General features: G+C 41.9%; 1 protein-coding gene across 1 annotated transcript in view; it reads right to left on the reverse strand.

Moving 5' to 3' along the window:
- The window catches only part of AKAP6 (A-kinase anchoring protein 6), a 698,126-nt gene that overhangs the window by 131,023 nt on the left and 550,617 nt on the right, over positions 1–16,486 (reverse strand). The gene's annotated exons all lie outside the window — the stretch shown is intronic.

The following is a 16,486-nucleotide window of genomic DNA, read 5'->3' on the forward strand; positions in this document are numbered from 1 at the left end:
AAATTAAATCCGGAAAATCACATTGTGGAAAGTATATGAATTTATTTGCATTCTGCAGAGGGAAATAAGTATTTAATCCCTCTGGCAAACAAGACCTAATACTTGGTGGCAAAACCCTTGTTGGCAAGCACAGCGGTCAGACGTCTTCTGTAGTTGATGATGAGGTTTGCACACATGTCAGGAGGAATTTTGGTCCACTCCTCTTTGCAGATCATCTCTAAATCATTAAGAGTTCTGGGCTGTCGCTTGGCAACTCGCAGCTTCAGCTCCCTCCATAAGTTTTCAATGGGATTAAGGTCTGGTGACTGGCTAGGCCACTCCATGACCCTAATGTGCTTCTTCCTGAGCCACTCCTTTGTTGCCTTGGCTGTATGTTTTGGGTCATTGTCGTGCTGGAAGACCCAGCCACGACCCATTTTTAAGGCCCTGGCGGAGGGAAGGAGGTTGTCACTCAGAATTGTACGGTACATGGCCCCATCCATTCTCCCATTGATGCGGTGAAGTAGTCCTGTGCCCTTAGCAGAGAAACACCCCCAAAACATAACATTTCCACCTCCATGCTTGACAGTGGGGACGGTGTTCTTTGGGTCATAGGCAGCATTTCTCTTCCTCCAAACACGGCGAGTTGAGTTCATGCCAAAGAGCTCAATTTTTGTCTCATCTGACCACAGCACCTTCTCCCAATCACTCTCGGCATCATCCAGGTGTTCACTGGCAAACTTCAGACGGGCCGTCACATGTGCCTTCCGGAGCAGGGGGACCTTGCGGGCACTGCAGGATTGCAATCCGTTATGTCGTAATGTGTTACCAATGGTTTTCGTGGTGACAGTGGTCCCAGCTGCCTTGAGATCATTGACAAGTTCCCCCCTTGTAGTTGTAGGCTGATTTCTAACCTTCCTCATGATCAAGGATACCCCACGAGGTGAGATTTTGCATGGAGCCCCAGATCTTTGTCGATTGACAGTCATTTTGTACTTCTTCCATTTTCTTACTATGGCACCAACAGTTGTCTCCTTCTCGCCCAGCGTCTTACTGATGGTTTTGTAGCCCATTCCAGCCTTGTGCAGGTGTATGATCTTGTCCCTGACATCCTTAGACAGCTCCTTGCTCTTGGCCATTTTGTAGAGGTTAGAGTCTGACTGATTCACTGAGTCTGTGGACAGGTGTCTTTCATACAGGTGACCATTGCCGACAGCTGTCTGTCATGCAGGTAACGAGTTGATTTGGAGCATCTACCTGGTCTGTAGGGGCCAGATCTCTTACTGGTTGGTGGGGGATCAAATACTTATTTCCCTCTGCAGAACGCAAATAAATTCATATACTTTCCACAATGTGATTTTCCGGATTTAATTTGTGATGTGCTATCTCTCACTGTTACCAATAACCTACCCTTCAATTATGGGCTGCTCATGTCTTTGTCAGTGGGCAAACTTACAAAATCAGCAAGGGATCAAATACTTATTTCCACCACTGTATTTTTTTTTTAATATTTGGATTTAGCTTATACCTTTTCATTGGTAATGTAAGGAAAGTTATTTCTCAGTTCCCAGAGGATCTACAATCTAGGGGCTCAACATTCAAAAGGGATTAATCGAGCAGGAGAGGGTCCTGCCCAGTTACACTATGCTGAGCTGGGACCTGACATTCAGTGAAATGTAACTGGGCAGTGCTGTGCAAATTGTGTGGTTAGTGCCGGGGCAGAGCCAGGATAAGCAGTTAAAAGCAATATTCAGTCCGCTAATCGGATAAATAAGCAGATAAAAGTTAGGATAGCAAAAAGGCTTTCCTATTTTTATACGCCAAGTTACCTGGGCACCGGTCTAAATATCAGCCAGTGATAGATAACTTCTGGCTATGCGCACTGACTCAAATATTCAACACTGGTTCCAGGATATTGTTAGACATTAATTATCCAGGCTTAATTCAGCCCCTGTCTGTTAGATGCTTCAAAACTGCCGATCACCTTAGGCTTGAATATTGGCTGGTAGGTAAGTATCTGGGGCAACAGAACAGGGCTTCCCAAACCTGTTTTGGGGACCTCACAGGCATACAAGTTTTCAAGGTATCCACCATGCATATGCATGAGATAAAATAGTATACATTGGAAACATTAAATGCACGAAAGGAAGTGGAAAAGAGACCAACTTCAAGAGATCAAACAGAATACCAGGATAAGATGCTCCAAAACATAAACTTTATTCTGACCCTACACGGTCCGTGTTTCGGCTTTTAAAAAAGCCTTCCTCAGAAGTCGATCAGTGAGTGCACTGTTGTATATTGATTGACAGTGGAGCACATGAATTGATGTCTCGAAATACAGGGAGGTGTACTGTCTCGCACCTGTTGGGTCAGAATAAAGTTTGTGTTTTGGAGCATCTTATCCTGGTATTCTGTTTGATCTGTTGAAGTTGGTCTCTTTTACATTTCCTTTTGTGCTGTTGAACTTCTGTGGAAATTGTGAACCCCATTTGGTTTTGCGGTTGTTAAACATTAAATGCATACATTTCTCATGCATGCTCATTGTAGATATCCTGACAACCTAACTGGTTTTGGGGTCTCTAGGACAGGTGTGGAGAGTTCTACAATAAAAGGACCTGGCTTCCCTCATTCTCAAAATATTGATCTAACCAGCAGGTTACTCTTTCACTCTGTTCTGGACACTGAGATGAACTGACATATGTACAGATTATGGTGACCACAATCGACTTCGTAAACAACACATATAATACAGGTGCAGGAATCAAATAGGCATATATGTTCAAAAAAGGATTCCTAAAGCCCACAGATTAGATTCGATTAGTAAACTGTTTCTACTAATATTTATTGAAGAACTTCTCCTTTATCTTTTTGCATTACTAACTACTGATGCATCTTTCTAGGAGAGCACCTTGAAACAGCTATTGGTGAAACACGTGTCTGCACTGCTTCCTCTTGTTGAAATATCACTACTCAGCTAAGCGATATTTACTATTTTAAGGAAGTTTAAGGAAGTTTAAACACTTAGGGCCCTGTTTACTAAGCTGCGTTATAGGCGCGTTAGCGGTTTTAACACGTTAACCATGTATGCGCATTAACCATGCACGTGCCTACAATATCCCTATCCAGCTTATAATCGAAAGACAAAAACGCCTATATTGCGACCTAAATCGGGAGATAGGCGTTTATCTCCCAAAAACGAATAACGCGGTATAATCGAAAGCCGAACTTGGACGTTTTCAACTGCACTCCATCGCGGAAGCGTACAAAGTTGACGGGGGCATGTTGGAGGTGTGGTGAAGGCGGGACTGGGGTGTGGTTATCACCCGAACAGAGATGGGCGCCTTTCGCCGATAATGGAAAAAAAGTATGCGTTTGTAGCTAGAATTTAGGGCACTTTTCCTGGACCCTGTTTTTTCACGAATAAGGCCCCAAAAAGTGCCCTAAATGACCAGATTACCACCAGAGGGAATCGGGGATGACCTCCCCTGACTCCCCCAGTGGTCACTAACCCCCTCCCACCACAAAAAATGATGTTTCACAACTTTTTATTTTCACCCTCAAATGTCATACCCACCTCCCTGGCAGCAGTATGCAGGTCCCTGGAGCAGTTGTTAGGGGGTGCAGTGGACTTCAGGCAGTTGGACCCAGGCCCACCCCCTCCTCTACCTGTTACAATTGTGCTGCTTAATGCTTAGTCGTCCAACCCCCCCAAACCCACTGTACCCACATGTAGGTGCTCCCCTTCACCCCGTAGGGCTATAGTAATGGTGTAGACTTGTGGGCAGTGGGTTTTGAGGGGGATTTGGGGGGCTCAACACACAAGGGAAGGGTGCTATGCACCTGGGAGCTCTTTTACCTTTTTTTTGTAAAAGTGCCCCCTAGGGTGCCCGGTTGGTGTCCTGGCATGTGAGGGGGACCAGTGCACTACAACTCCTGGCCCCTCCCAAGAACAAATGCCTTGCATTTATTCGTTTTTGAGCTGGGCGCTTTTATTTTCCATTATCACTGAAAAACAAAAACGTCCAGCTCACAAATTGTCGAATAAAACATGGACGTCTATTTTTTTCGAAAATACAGTTCAGTCCGCCCCTTCACGGACCCGTTCTCGGAGATAAACGCCCATGGAGATAGACGTTTTCGTTCAATTATGCCCCTCCACAGGTACTTACATGGTTAATGCGCACGCTAGTTGTAGGTGTGTTAAAAATACTAATGCGCCTTAGTAAAGAGTGCCCTTAAATTATATATAAAAAATATGGGAAAAATTGGAAAAATGATTTGAAATTGGTGGAAATAAAAGTTATGGTACCGATGAAGATGATGCGGATGGAATCCCTTTGAAGTATATCTGGGATTAGCATCGCTGAGGTGCCATACCTTAAAATTTAACTGATCTATTAATCTTTGGGCTTTAGGAATCCTTTTTTGAACATATATGTACAGATTATGCCATCACACAAGGCCTGGTAGATGTGATAGAAAATCTTGCTGTACAAAGTGCACTCACTACCTACCTACAAAGAAAAATCCAACTCAGAACAAGCACAGGCATACAAATTGAATCAATGAAGCCAAACTGTTTGACAATAGAATCCTACACAGTAAACAATATATTCCCCTTTGCTCTAATAAGCTTTGAATAGTTGATGTAAAATATTAAGTCTTTCATGGTATATTATATAAGTACATTTTGAGGGTAATGTTCAAAGTTATTGTGAGGATGAAAAGCATCTAAGCTGCATACATCAAATGCTTGAAAACTACCTAACTTTAATTTAGCCGCACTGAGAGGAGGTGATGGGGGAGGACAGCTATGAATATTGGGGTAATTTTATGACAACCTGCCTATAAAAAAATTGCACGAAATGTGCCTATTTTATAAAGGTCAAAATGAGAGGAAAGTGGGAATAAGAACCAGGATATCCAAAGACAGGACCACAGTAGTAATTAATTTCAAATTAACGGTCTTTTTAAAGACCACTACAATTTATCGTTGCTACTTCTGGGCGTTCATTTGTTATAAAATATGCAGACACCTGATGTAGGCCTTTTGGCCGAAACACAACATTGTGTCGAGTCATTTCGTGTTCCAATAAATCTTCATTCACTGAATTACTACTGTGGTCCTGTCTTTGGATATCCTGGTTCTTAATCCCACTTTCCTCTCATTTTGAGCTTTTCCGTGGGACCTCTAGAGTTCTCCACGTACGTGGATTGTCTTTGTTTTATAAAGGTAACAAAATACAAAACGGAAACTCACTCAGTGAATATCAAAACTCAATTCAAAATGTAGAGTGAGAGATAAACTCTCTGTGATCTAACACCATAAAGGAATGGTGGGGGGATAAGATTTCAAATGACTGTGGTATTCTCAAGATGCTACTGTAACGTGAGATCACAGCATCCAAACCACAGTTCACAGCGTCTATCATCGGCCAGGCTTAATTGCCACTAGCACTGAGTTGTTGAATGGGCAGTAATTTAAAAGAAGGTATGGCAGCATCCAATGAGGAAGCCGAATGGTGAAACGGGTCCCTGTTAGGACTATGATTTTATTGCCTTAGACTGCCATGGGGGTGCTAAGCTTTAGTAAAAGGGCAACTTTATTATGCTTCTGCTACCTATGTTGTTGGACGTAAACTCAGAAGATCCTTATCACAAAACTTACTGAAGTTATTATGATTTTAGCTTCCAGGAGAGAAAATTCCTGGAAGTTTTCCCGAGATAAATATATTTCCTGACAGTGTTCCATAGTCTGCCCCCATGGCAAAACAGAGTTCATTACTAAGCTACTTCAAAAAACCACGTGTAGAGGAGCATGGCGAGGATGCTGTTCGCTCAACAAGTTCTACTTTATGCTCACAGATCAGTAAACCTGGTGTGCAACCGAAGGAATTACTTTCAGATTTATCCGACATTGATGAACCACCAAAACAGCCAAAGTGACAGGCTTTCCCAGTTTGTACAGTTAGTGGCAAGTCCTGAAGTTTTTCATCTCACTGGTATGATAGATTTTGCTGGCTGGAATACAGTGCAAGCCAGGATGCAGTGTTGTGCAAAGTGTGCAGACATTTTTCTGATACCCAAGCTGAAGAAACTTTCACAAGAACTGTTAGAATCTGCCACTTTACTACTGTTACGCAAAATCAAATCCGAAATACATGAAACCAATAATACATACTATGCAATTCTGGGTGATGAATGCAAAGATCTCTCTAAACGTGAGCTTGGTGCAGTATGTGTCCGGTACCTACACAAAGGGGTAATAAAGGAAAGAGCAGTTGGATTTGTTGATACTGCAGACATGACAGCAAATGGGATTTCTGATAAAATCATAAAAGTAATTGAAGTGCTTGAATTAGATCCAGAGTTATGTGTTGGCTTCAGCTTTGATGAAGCATCTGTGATGTCTGAAAACAAAGGAGGTGTTCATTTCATTTTGAAAAGCTTGTTTCGGCGGGCTGTTTATGTGCACTGTAATTCTCATCGCCTTAATCTGGTTCTCTGCACAGCATCTAAAAAATGTCCCTCTGTTAGCACATTTTTTGAAATTCTGAGCTCCTTGCATAGTTTTATGACAGGTACATATAGGCATGCTCGTTTTTTGGAAGTGCAGAAACAACTACATCGTGATAGACAATGTCTTGAACTTGAACAATCAACAGACACAGGGTGGAGCTCAAAATCTGGCTCTGCGAAAAAATTATTGATACTTTTTGATGTTTTTCTTGAAGTACTAGCTGAATTTTCAAATGCTGCTGGACAGACAAAACTAGATTCCCTATCTCTTCTATATCAGATAGAGACAAAGAAATTCTTATTTCTGGCAGTTACATTTGGGAAATTATTTGAAAGCAGTGATTTTGCCACAAAAGGACTACAGAGTTCCATGTTGTCTGTTACAGATTGCATTAATCTTAATGAGTGTCTAAAAGAAACTTTTGTTCAGTTTAGGGATAACACATCAAATGGCTTTGATAAAGTTCTTAAATTAACAGAGGATCTCATGGAGAAATATGATATTGAAAAGTGGGATGTTTCTTCCTCTCGAAAGACAAAGCTACCTATAAAGTTTGGTGATTCATTGTTTTTTTCCACTTTGGGCAAATCTTCTTCTGTGCAAAGCAATGAAGATTTGAGACATCTGTGGAATGAGATTATTGACTGCCAGCTAAGTGAACTGAATAATCGTTTGCAAGATGATGCTTATGGAATGATGACTGCTTCTGCTGCCTGTATGCCAACTATGCCAACATCTGAGGCCTTTGGCCGAAGAGAGAGTCTACTGCCCCCATGCACTTTATATGGTATTACCATAGAGGAAGCTGAATTAACAGTGTTTGTACAGCATCTAAAACGCAAAGTAGCAGAAGGTATAAATTTTCCATCTTTAATCGAAGTACTAGACAACTGCAATGTGGACATTTTCCCAAATGTCAGTGCCCTTTTAAGAGTACTTATCACTCTGCCGATGTCAACGTGCACTGTGGAACGACTGTTTTCAATTGTAAACAGGATGAAAACGGCATCAAGAGCCTCAGTGCTCACCAGTCGCCTCCATAATCTGTCACTGTTATCATTTGAAAGAGAACTGTGTTATTCATTGGACTATGACAGAATTATTGATATATTCAACACCAAAAGACGGTGCCTCATTCTTTAGTGAACATAGTTTCTCGACTTAATTTGCTACATACTATTATACAGCTTTGCAGTGGCGTAGCAAGGGGGGCTGCCACCCGGGGCAGTTTGCCGTTGCACCCCACCCGGGTGTAGCACAATGACACCCCCCCGGCCCAGTGCCTACCCTCCTCAACTCTGTCCAACCAGCTCCCGCACCCTACCTTTAAAGAAATCTCGGAAGCCGTGGCAAGGCGAGGCGCAGCGCCTCGTGCCTGCATGTAAAAGAAGTGTGGATCGTCTCATCAGGCCTTCCCTTACTCTGTCTGTCCCGCCCTTGCGGAAATAGGAAGTTGCGTCAGCGCAGGGCGGGAGCTGGTTGGACGGAGCTGAGGGTAGGCACTGGGTCTGGGGGTGTTGATGCGCCGAGGGGGGGGGGTGTCATCGTGCTGCACCCGTGGGGGAGGGGAGCTGGCAGGGAGCACCCTCCTTGAGCTGATACCCGGGGCGAACCGCCCCCCTCCTTGCTACGCCACTGCAGCTTTGGAATTGTACATTTATGCACTTACTGTTTTTGTATTAAAGCACACTGCACTGTTCTTTTTAAATAGTTACACTTCTTGAGTGCATGTAACCACACCTGTACTTTCTACATTTGAAAAGTAAGAGATGGCTTTGTTCTTGGTTTTTTATTTTAGACTGTTTGTTTTTACAAATGTCCCTGACATAGCCTTCAGGCGAAACATGGTCATGTTGGATCATTTTCAGTAAACTTTTCTGGTTTGTTCTTCGTCTGTGATTCGTTCTTTCCTTTGATATACGTTTCTTATAAAGCAAAGTTGAAGGATATGTGCCAAACTGTGGCAATTTTATTTTGTCAGCATCAGAATAGAGAGAAAGCAGTAGAACCAAAGGAAGGGAAAAGACTTCAAAGGGTTTCTTCCTGTTTTGCTTAATCAGGCATTTACATTTGTTATAAGCAAAGTATATGCCATTGCTGTAATTATATTGTTATGTGTGTTGACATATTTGCCATTATAGTAGATATATCTGATCAAGTTTGATATGGCATAATGTAACTAAGTAAGTGGTTTATGTTGATGCAGGGCAGCTGTTGGGCAGAATACTTAGAAATCCATCATCAAGTGCATTCTGAGGCATTATTTTGTAGTATCCCAAGAAGCACTACTCATGCCTCGCTCTCTCTCTCTCTCTCTCTCTCTCTCGCTCTCTCTCTCTCTCTATATATATATACTAGGAAAAAAGGCCTGTTTCTGACACAAATGAAACGGGCGCTAACAAGGTTTTCCTCGGAGTGTGTGTGTTTTACAGAGTGTGTGTGAGAGTGAGTGTGTGATAGAGAGAGAGTGAATGTGTGAGTGTGTGTGACAGAGAGAGTGAGACTGGGTGCGAGAGTGTGAGTGTGAGAATGAGAGTGTGTGCCAGTTGTAGGGTCGGCCCTCTACCCCTCCCTCCCAGTTTCAGGGTCACCCCCCTCCCTTCCTCCCTCCCTCCAAGTTCCAGGGCCTGCCTCCTCCCTCCCACCCACCCAGTTCCAGGGTCGTTGCCCCCCCTCTCCCCCCCCCCCCCTCCAGCCACCCTGCGATGTTTAACTGCAAAATTAGGGAGCTGTGTATTGTAATAAAACGCACCTGCAACGTTGTGAAGCTGACTCCGTGGCTTCACTGAAGTGAAGGGTTCGTAAGGTTCATCAGATTCGTTAGTCTGTCACCATCTCTCTCGGCCCCGCCCTCATGCCTCTGATAAGTCCGCCGCCCTCGACATCATCACGTTTTGACGCGAGGGCGGGGCCGAGAGAGATGGTGACAGACTGACGAATCTGACGAACCTTACGAACCCTTCACTTTAGTGAAGCCACGGAGTCAGCTTCAGAACGTTGGAGGTGCTTTTTAGTATAGTAGAGATAGTGCCCACCCATATTAGCTCTGGGCCCAGCCAAAATGTCAGGTCTGGCTACGCCACTGGTACCTACATATAATGTATACAGCGCTGCATACGTCTAGTAGTGCTATTGAAATGATTATTAGTAGTAGGTGCCAAGATGTCATTATTTATTTATTTATTTGTTACATTTGTATCCCACATTTTCCCACCTATTTGCAGGCTCAATGTGGCTTACATAGTACCGTGAAGGCGTTCGCCAATTCCGGTATGAACAAATACAAAGTGATGTTGTGGTAGAATAAAGTTCATGTGTAACAGACACATTAGGGAATTGTAGGGAGGAAGGGTTAAGTTATGTCCACTACGAGCTTTGGTTTCGTTGTGTTGCAGGGTTCAGGCATTTAAGTTGGATCAGTAGGGTATGCCTTTTTGAACAGGTTAGATTTTAGTGATTTCCAGAAGTGTAGGTGGTCATACGTTGTTTTCACGGCGTTTGGTAACGCGTTCCATAGTTCTGTGCTTATATAGAATACTAGTGTAAGTTGGCAGTAATGCTCCTAAATTTAAGAACCAACAGTTATGTGAAGTCTTTACTGCTGGTGCCTAAGTGCGCCCTGAAGTGCGCATAACCTACAGTATTTTAAAAGGTACATGCCTATCTCACAGACATGCCAAGACCCACTCATATTCTGCCAACTTCTAAGCTCCCCTCATATTTAAATGCTAGACAATTTTGGCATGTGTGTTATAGAATAGAAGCTAACATTTAGACATATAAATGATAATTAGTGGTGCTAATCACAAGTGTAACTACTGGAATTCTATACCTTGCTTGCACAATTGTGGGGGAATTCTATATATGGTGCTGAATGTTAGGCGCTACTTACATGCTGAAGTTTTGGCAAACAAAAGCATTCTAACAGATACAAGGCGCCCAAATGGGGCAATGGCAGATCCGTGTGAAAACATTTATTTATTTGGATTTTGCTCATACCTTTTTCAGTAGTAGCTCAAGGTGAGTTACATTCAGGTACACCGTGTATTTCTGTGTCCTTGGAGTAGTCACAATCTAAGTTTGTACCTGAGGCAATGGAAGGTTAAGTGACGTGCCCAAGATCACAAGGAGCAGCAGTAGGATTTGAACTAGGCACTTTTGGGTGTCAAGGCCGGTGTTCTAACCACCAGGCCTCACCTCCACTCCATTCCTCTGTGTCCATTTCTATGATAACACCTATGTGTTTCTGTGCAGATCTGCAAAGGGGGCATAACAATGGGAGGGACATGGGTGGGTTGGGGCATTCCCTGAAAATGCAGGCAGTGTTATAGAATAGTGCGGATCTACGCCCAACATGGGCACCGGGATTTACATCTGGTTTCAGTTGATGTAACTCCTCACGTCCAAAGTTGAGCATGGATCTCGGCACTACATGCTATTCTATACTGGGTGCCCATCCCAGAAGACCTTTATAAAATACCGTTCAGTGCCAAATTAATCCTAAAAAATGCATTTGGACTGCAAAAACCTCAGGGAATGGTACAGCTTAAGGGGGTGAAGAACTTTTGTGCATGAAAGAGAAACGGGACATGGGTGTGATCTTATGCGATGATCTTAAGGTGGCCAAACAGGCAGAAAAGGTGATGGTGAAAGCTAGAAGGATGCTTGGGTGCTTAGGGAGAGGAATGGCTTGTAGCAGAACGGAGATGATGATGCCCCTGTATAAGACTCTGGTGAGACCTCATTATTTAGACTATTCCCCTCGATTCTCTATATGGCCTGCGCTTTGAGTTGTATGTGCAAATTTGGACATGTGTGCAATTTGCGCATGCAACTTAATTGAATAATGAGTAATTAATGCCAATAATTGGGCAATAACAAGCAATTATTGGCACTAGTTGGCAATAATTTGAATTTACATGTGCATCTTTTTAAGTGTATTCTATAAACAGGTATGTGTAAATTCTAGTGTGCTGATCTGGAAAAGGGGCGTGGCCATGGGAGGGGTATGGGTGGATCAAGGGCATTCCTAAAATTTATGTGCATTGTTATAGAATTAGAAGGATCTGCGCCTAATTTATGTGTGGGGATTTACACCATGTTTTCAATGGTGCAAATGGTCATACCTAAAGGTAGTCACGGTTCTCGGCGCTAAGTGCTATTCTATAAACTGCGCCTAACTGTAAGTGTGGTTTATAGAATAGTGTAAGTGCTATTTTTTGGTGAAAAATTTTTAAGCACCATTTACAGAATCTAGTCCATTGTTTACAATTTTGGATACTACACCTTCAAAAAGATTTAAACAGGATGGAGTTGGCCTAGAGGTTGGCTACTAAAATTGTCAGTGGTCTTTGTCATAAAGCATATGGGGACATACGTAAAGATCTCAATATGTATACTTTGGAAGAACGACGGGAGAGGGGAGATATGATACAGGCATTTAAATACCTATGCAGCATAAATGCATAGGAGGTGAGTCTCTTTCAATTGAAAGGAAGCTCTTGAACGAGAGGGCATAGGATGAAGGTGAAAGGGGATAAACTCAGAAGTAACCTGAAGAAATACTTCTTTGTGGAAAGGGTGGTGAATTCATGGAACGGCTTCCTGGTGAAAATGGTAGAGATAAGAACAGTGTCTGAATTCAAGAGAGCTTGAGACAAGTACATAGGATCTCTAAGGGAAAGATAGGGGAAGTAGATGGTATGGATAGGCAGACTGGATAGACCATATGTTTCTATGAATTTGAGCACCATTTACTGAACCCAGCACTTGGAACCTATTTTTAGGTGCCAATTTATAGAATTGCCCTTTTACTTCTGGATTCTATATAACGTGCCTAGAGATCCGCACCAAAATCAAAGCATATTCAATGACAATGCCCGTATCTTAATTGGCTTAACAAGCTAATCAGCATTGATAACAGTTTTTAACATGCAATAATGAGCACTAATTGGCAATAATTAGAATTTATGCGCACAACTTGCTAAGCATATTCTGTAATACAGTGTGCCGAAGTTCTAACACATGCAAGCAGAAAGGGGCGTGGTTATGGGTGAGGAAATGGGTATTTCGTGGGTGTTATGAAATTTAAATGCGTAGTTATAGAATATGGCCCAGAGCTACTAAATCTATGTGCTGGGATTTATACCGCATTTTCATTGGTGTAAACGGAGGCACGTAGTTTTAGGTGCTGATATATCAACTAAGCATATTCTATCTACTGCAAACTAAATCTAGGCACCGCCTATAGAATACACTTAGTCGGCATTGATTTCTGCGCTGATTTTTAAGGCGCCATATATAGAATCTCCCCCTTAGTGTCCTCATAGTTTCTTAGTTTCATTGTATTTGTATGTTTTTTTTAATTTTCACTTCTGAAAGCATGAGAATGCAAACAAACTTTGAATGTGTTATTATCATTAATAAATAATAATAAGCAACAGCAATAATGGTAATTATAGTAATAATTCCAGAAATTAAAATATAATTGAAGGACTGATTATCAGTCAACAAATTTTCATCTGATGTTCAGGGCTCTGTAAATTGCAGCTACGGAGAGATATTGTCCCTTCCTTATAACCCCTCCCAACACCTATTTCTGTCTCCAGAGCTGCCAACACAAGTTATCTGCAGACCCTCCATGGAACCCAGATTTGGGTGTTTTTTTTTTTTTTTGTAATGTTGTAACAAAAGTAGCAGCAGGAGACACAAAAATCTAAGCCTTTGGAGGCGGTATTGGGTAACACACACACACACAAAAAGAGAATTTATAGCCACTTTTTTTTTTGTTCTGGAACAGTTTGCAATCATAAATTCTTCATAAACAGAATACTTCAGAGAATGGTCCGTCTTCATAAATATACGACAGAGGACATCAATTTCATTTAATTCACAATTTGTGTCAGCACGGCAGATGCCAGAGCCTGCCTTGATAGGGTTGTTTAATATGCAATCGAGACGGAGTAATGTGCAACACAGGGGGACAGAATTTCACAGATTAAACTGTACGCACCACTGACATTTCATTCTAATGTATTTCTATTCCGCACCGTTCACCTTAGATGAAAGTAATATTAAAAGTCATATCCCTTTATTTTACTGTTGCTAGAAGTCCAAATCCCTGTGTTTTGGAATTTTTTTCTCTCAAAACCAATTAAAAATATAATCATGCCAATTAGAACGGCTGGGCTGACGGTGTTGGTTTCTGTGGACTTTTCAGAGGATGAAGCAAAACTCTATCAAATTTAGCTTATTATACATGAAATTGCATTTTGTGAGGAACTGACCGTGTATTTTCAGGGTGTATGTGTGTGAAAGATGCTTAAAACAGGAAAATGCAATTTCAAAATGACGATTTGCTTTCCATCTGCCTGCAGCTGTAAATTTATAACTGTTTTCTTTAACAAGTGCAGCTGAAACAATATAGATTCTCATACTCTCTCTCTCTCTCTCTTTACACACACACACACAAACACAAACACACACATATATATATATATATATATATATATATATATATACACACACACACACACATACATACATACATACACACATACATACATAGAGAGAGAAAGAAACAAATCCATATAAAGTTATTCATGCTGCCAGACTTAAGTATTTAAGTTTTATGGATAATGACCAAATTTCAAATTATTTGGCAGCTTTACCCCTTGCAGTAGTACTGTAAGAATACCACTATGGGTCAAATGGTGCCATTTTGAACCTGGGGACTGATGAGGCAGCAGCAACCAGGGTTTGCTCCTGCCCCCAACTATTAGATGCTGTGGGGTGCGATAGAGGGAGTCTTGCTGGGTGGGTGGGGAGTGAGTCTCATTGAGTGCGAAGATTTGTTTAGAGGGGATAGGGCATGAGCAGTATCATCCCTAGACAAATGAATCTTTTTAAATGGCTCCTAAGTCTTTTGGACCATACATTATCATACATAATCTTGCATACCCGGTGTTTTCTTTCCATGAATAGTGTGACTTGCGCAGTTAAATGAAAGCTGTGATTTTCTTTACATATAATCATGAGGTGCTTTACAAGAGTTTGCATCTAATTATTTAACACAAAAATGTGTGTTAAGGTCAAATAATAATTGATTTTGTCATTTAGAAGGTAATTCCATAAGGAGCTTCCTAAGAGTTCCTTTTAAAAGGCTGCAGTAAGTGCTAACGTTTGTTTACTGCAGCAAGAGATGGCTTACCGCAGGGCACACTGAAGCGTCCTGTGGTAATTTTATTTATTTATTTGTTACATTTGTACCCCACATTTTCCCACCTATTTGCAGGCTCAATGTGGCTTACATAGTACCGTGAGACGATAGCCACCTACGGTGAAGAAACAAATACAGAGTGATGTTATTGTCAATGAAATAGATATGTACAAACACATTAGGGAATCATAAAGAGAGAAGTTATATAAAGTTCATGGAGTTCATTACAAGTTTAGGTTTTGGGATATTTGTGTGCTACCCTGGAGCAAAGTGTGGGTATTTTCTGTGCTAATCAGTTAGCGTGTGGGCATTGCCACATGCTAACCAATTAGCACAGGTTTAGCATTTGAGTCCCTAGTGCCTTCAAAATAGGTGGTTAATGGGAAAAATAGGGTGTGGCAATTAATATTAAAAATTGGAAAATCAGCTATTTTAGCCCAGCAGTAAAAATGGCCTTAGTGCACGGAAATAGCCTGCATAAGGCAAAGGGAAAGGGAAATAAGTACATAAGTATTGCTATACTGGGAAAGACCAAAGGTCCATCAAGTCCAGCATCCTGTTTCCAACAGTGGCCAATCCAGGTCACAAATACCTGGCAAGATCCCAAAAATGTACAAAACATTTTATACTGCTTATCCCAGAAATGGTGGATTTTCCCCAAGTTCATTTAATAACGGTCTATGGACTTTTCCTTTAGGAAGCCGTCAAAACCTTTTTAAAACTCCGCTAAGCTAACCGCCTTTACCACATTCTCCGGAAACGAATTCCAGAGTTTAATGGGACTTGATTTACCGCCTTTCTGAGGTTTTTGCAACTACATTCAAGGGTGTGCCAAAGCCACTTTTTACTGCTGTTTGGTAAAAGGGCCCCTAAAATTTCATAGGCATATAAATGCCAGTATTCTAGTCATTAACGTGCATATGTGAAGCCATATGAGCATATATTATGACAGTGGCATAGCTAGGTGGGGCCAGAGGGGCCTGGGCCACCCCAAATTTGATCTGGGCCCCTGGTTGATTAGCGGGGGTCCCTAATCCCCACTAGCTGAAGACTTCATCCAACATGCTCAATTTCACTAAAAGGAGCATGCCTGGCGTGAAGGGAAGAGACAGCAGGACAGGCAATGCAGCAGAGCCGGAGACCAGTGCTGGACAAAGTCTTGAGTTGGTGGGGACGGGGGACCCCCACCAGCCAAGGTGTTTGCAGTGGTGGTGCTTCAGCTGATGGGAGTTTCGGATCCCCGTCAGCCAAGATGTACAGCGGCGGCAGTGAGCGGTGGAGGGGCGGTGAGGTGGCAGGGGGGGCAGAGGGGGGTGACCAAAATATGTCCCCCACCTCGAGATCTGGCTACACCCCTGATATATATGCTCATATGTCTTCACATATGTATGTTAATGATTATGTGCTGTTCGGTAAGAATGTGCATATCTTCGATAAAGCATACTTTGCAGTTGGGCGTACACATAGGCAGAGACTGGATGGACTACACACTTATGCACATAACTTATAGAATTCTTTTAAAAAACAATTTAAGCAAATATAAATCAATTACAAGAAACATCTTGAAGTAGGAAAGACAGAAACAATAAAAAAATTTGATATTAAACAAAATCACAACTGTAACAGGAAATTACATTTCCCCATCTATAGTCCACAAAAAAGGGAGGAAAACAAGGCACAATTCCAGGAATCTACAAAATCAAAACATAAGAAAAAGATGTTACAGAATCAGACAGGCTCAATCTTTAAATTTACAGAATAGATGTCAT

Source organism: Microcaecilia unicolor, chromosome 9, assembly GCF_901765095.1.
Source record: "Microcaecilia unicolor chromosome 9, aMicUni1.1, whole genome shotgun sequence".
Classification (NCBI taxonomy): domain Eukaryota; kingdom Metazoa; phylum Chordata; class Amphibia; order Gymnophiona; family Siphonopidae; genus Microcaecilia; species Microcaecilia unicolor.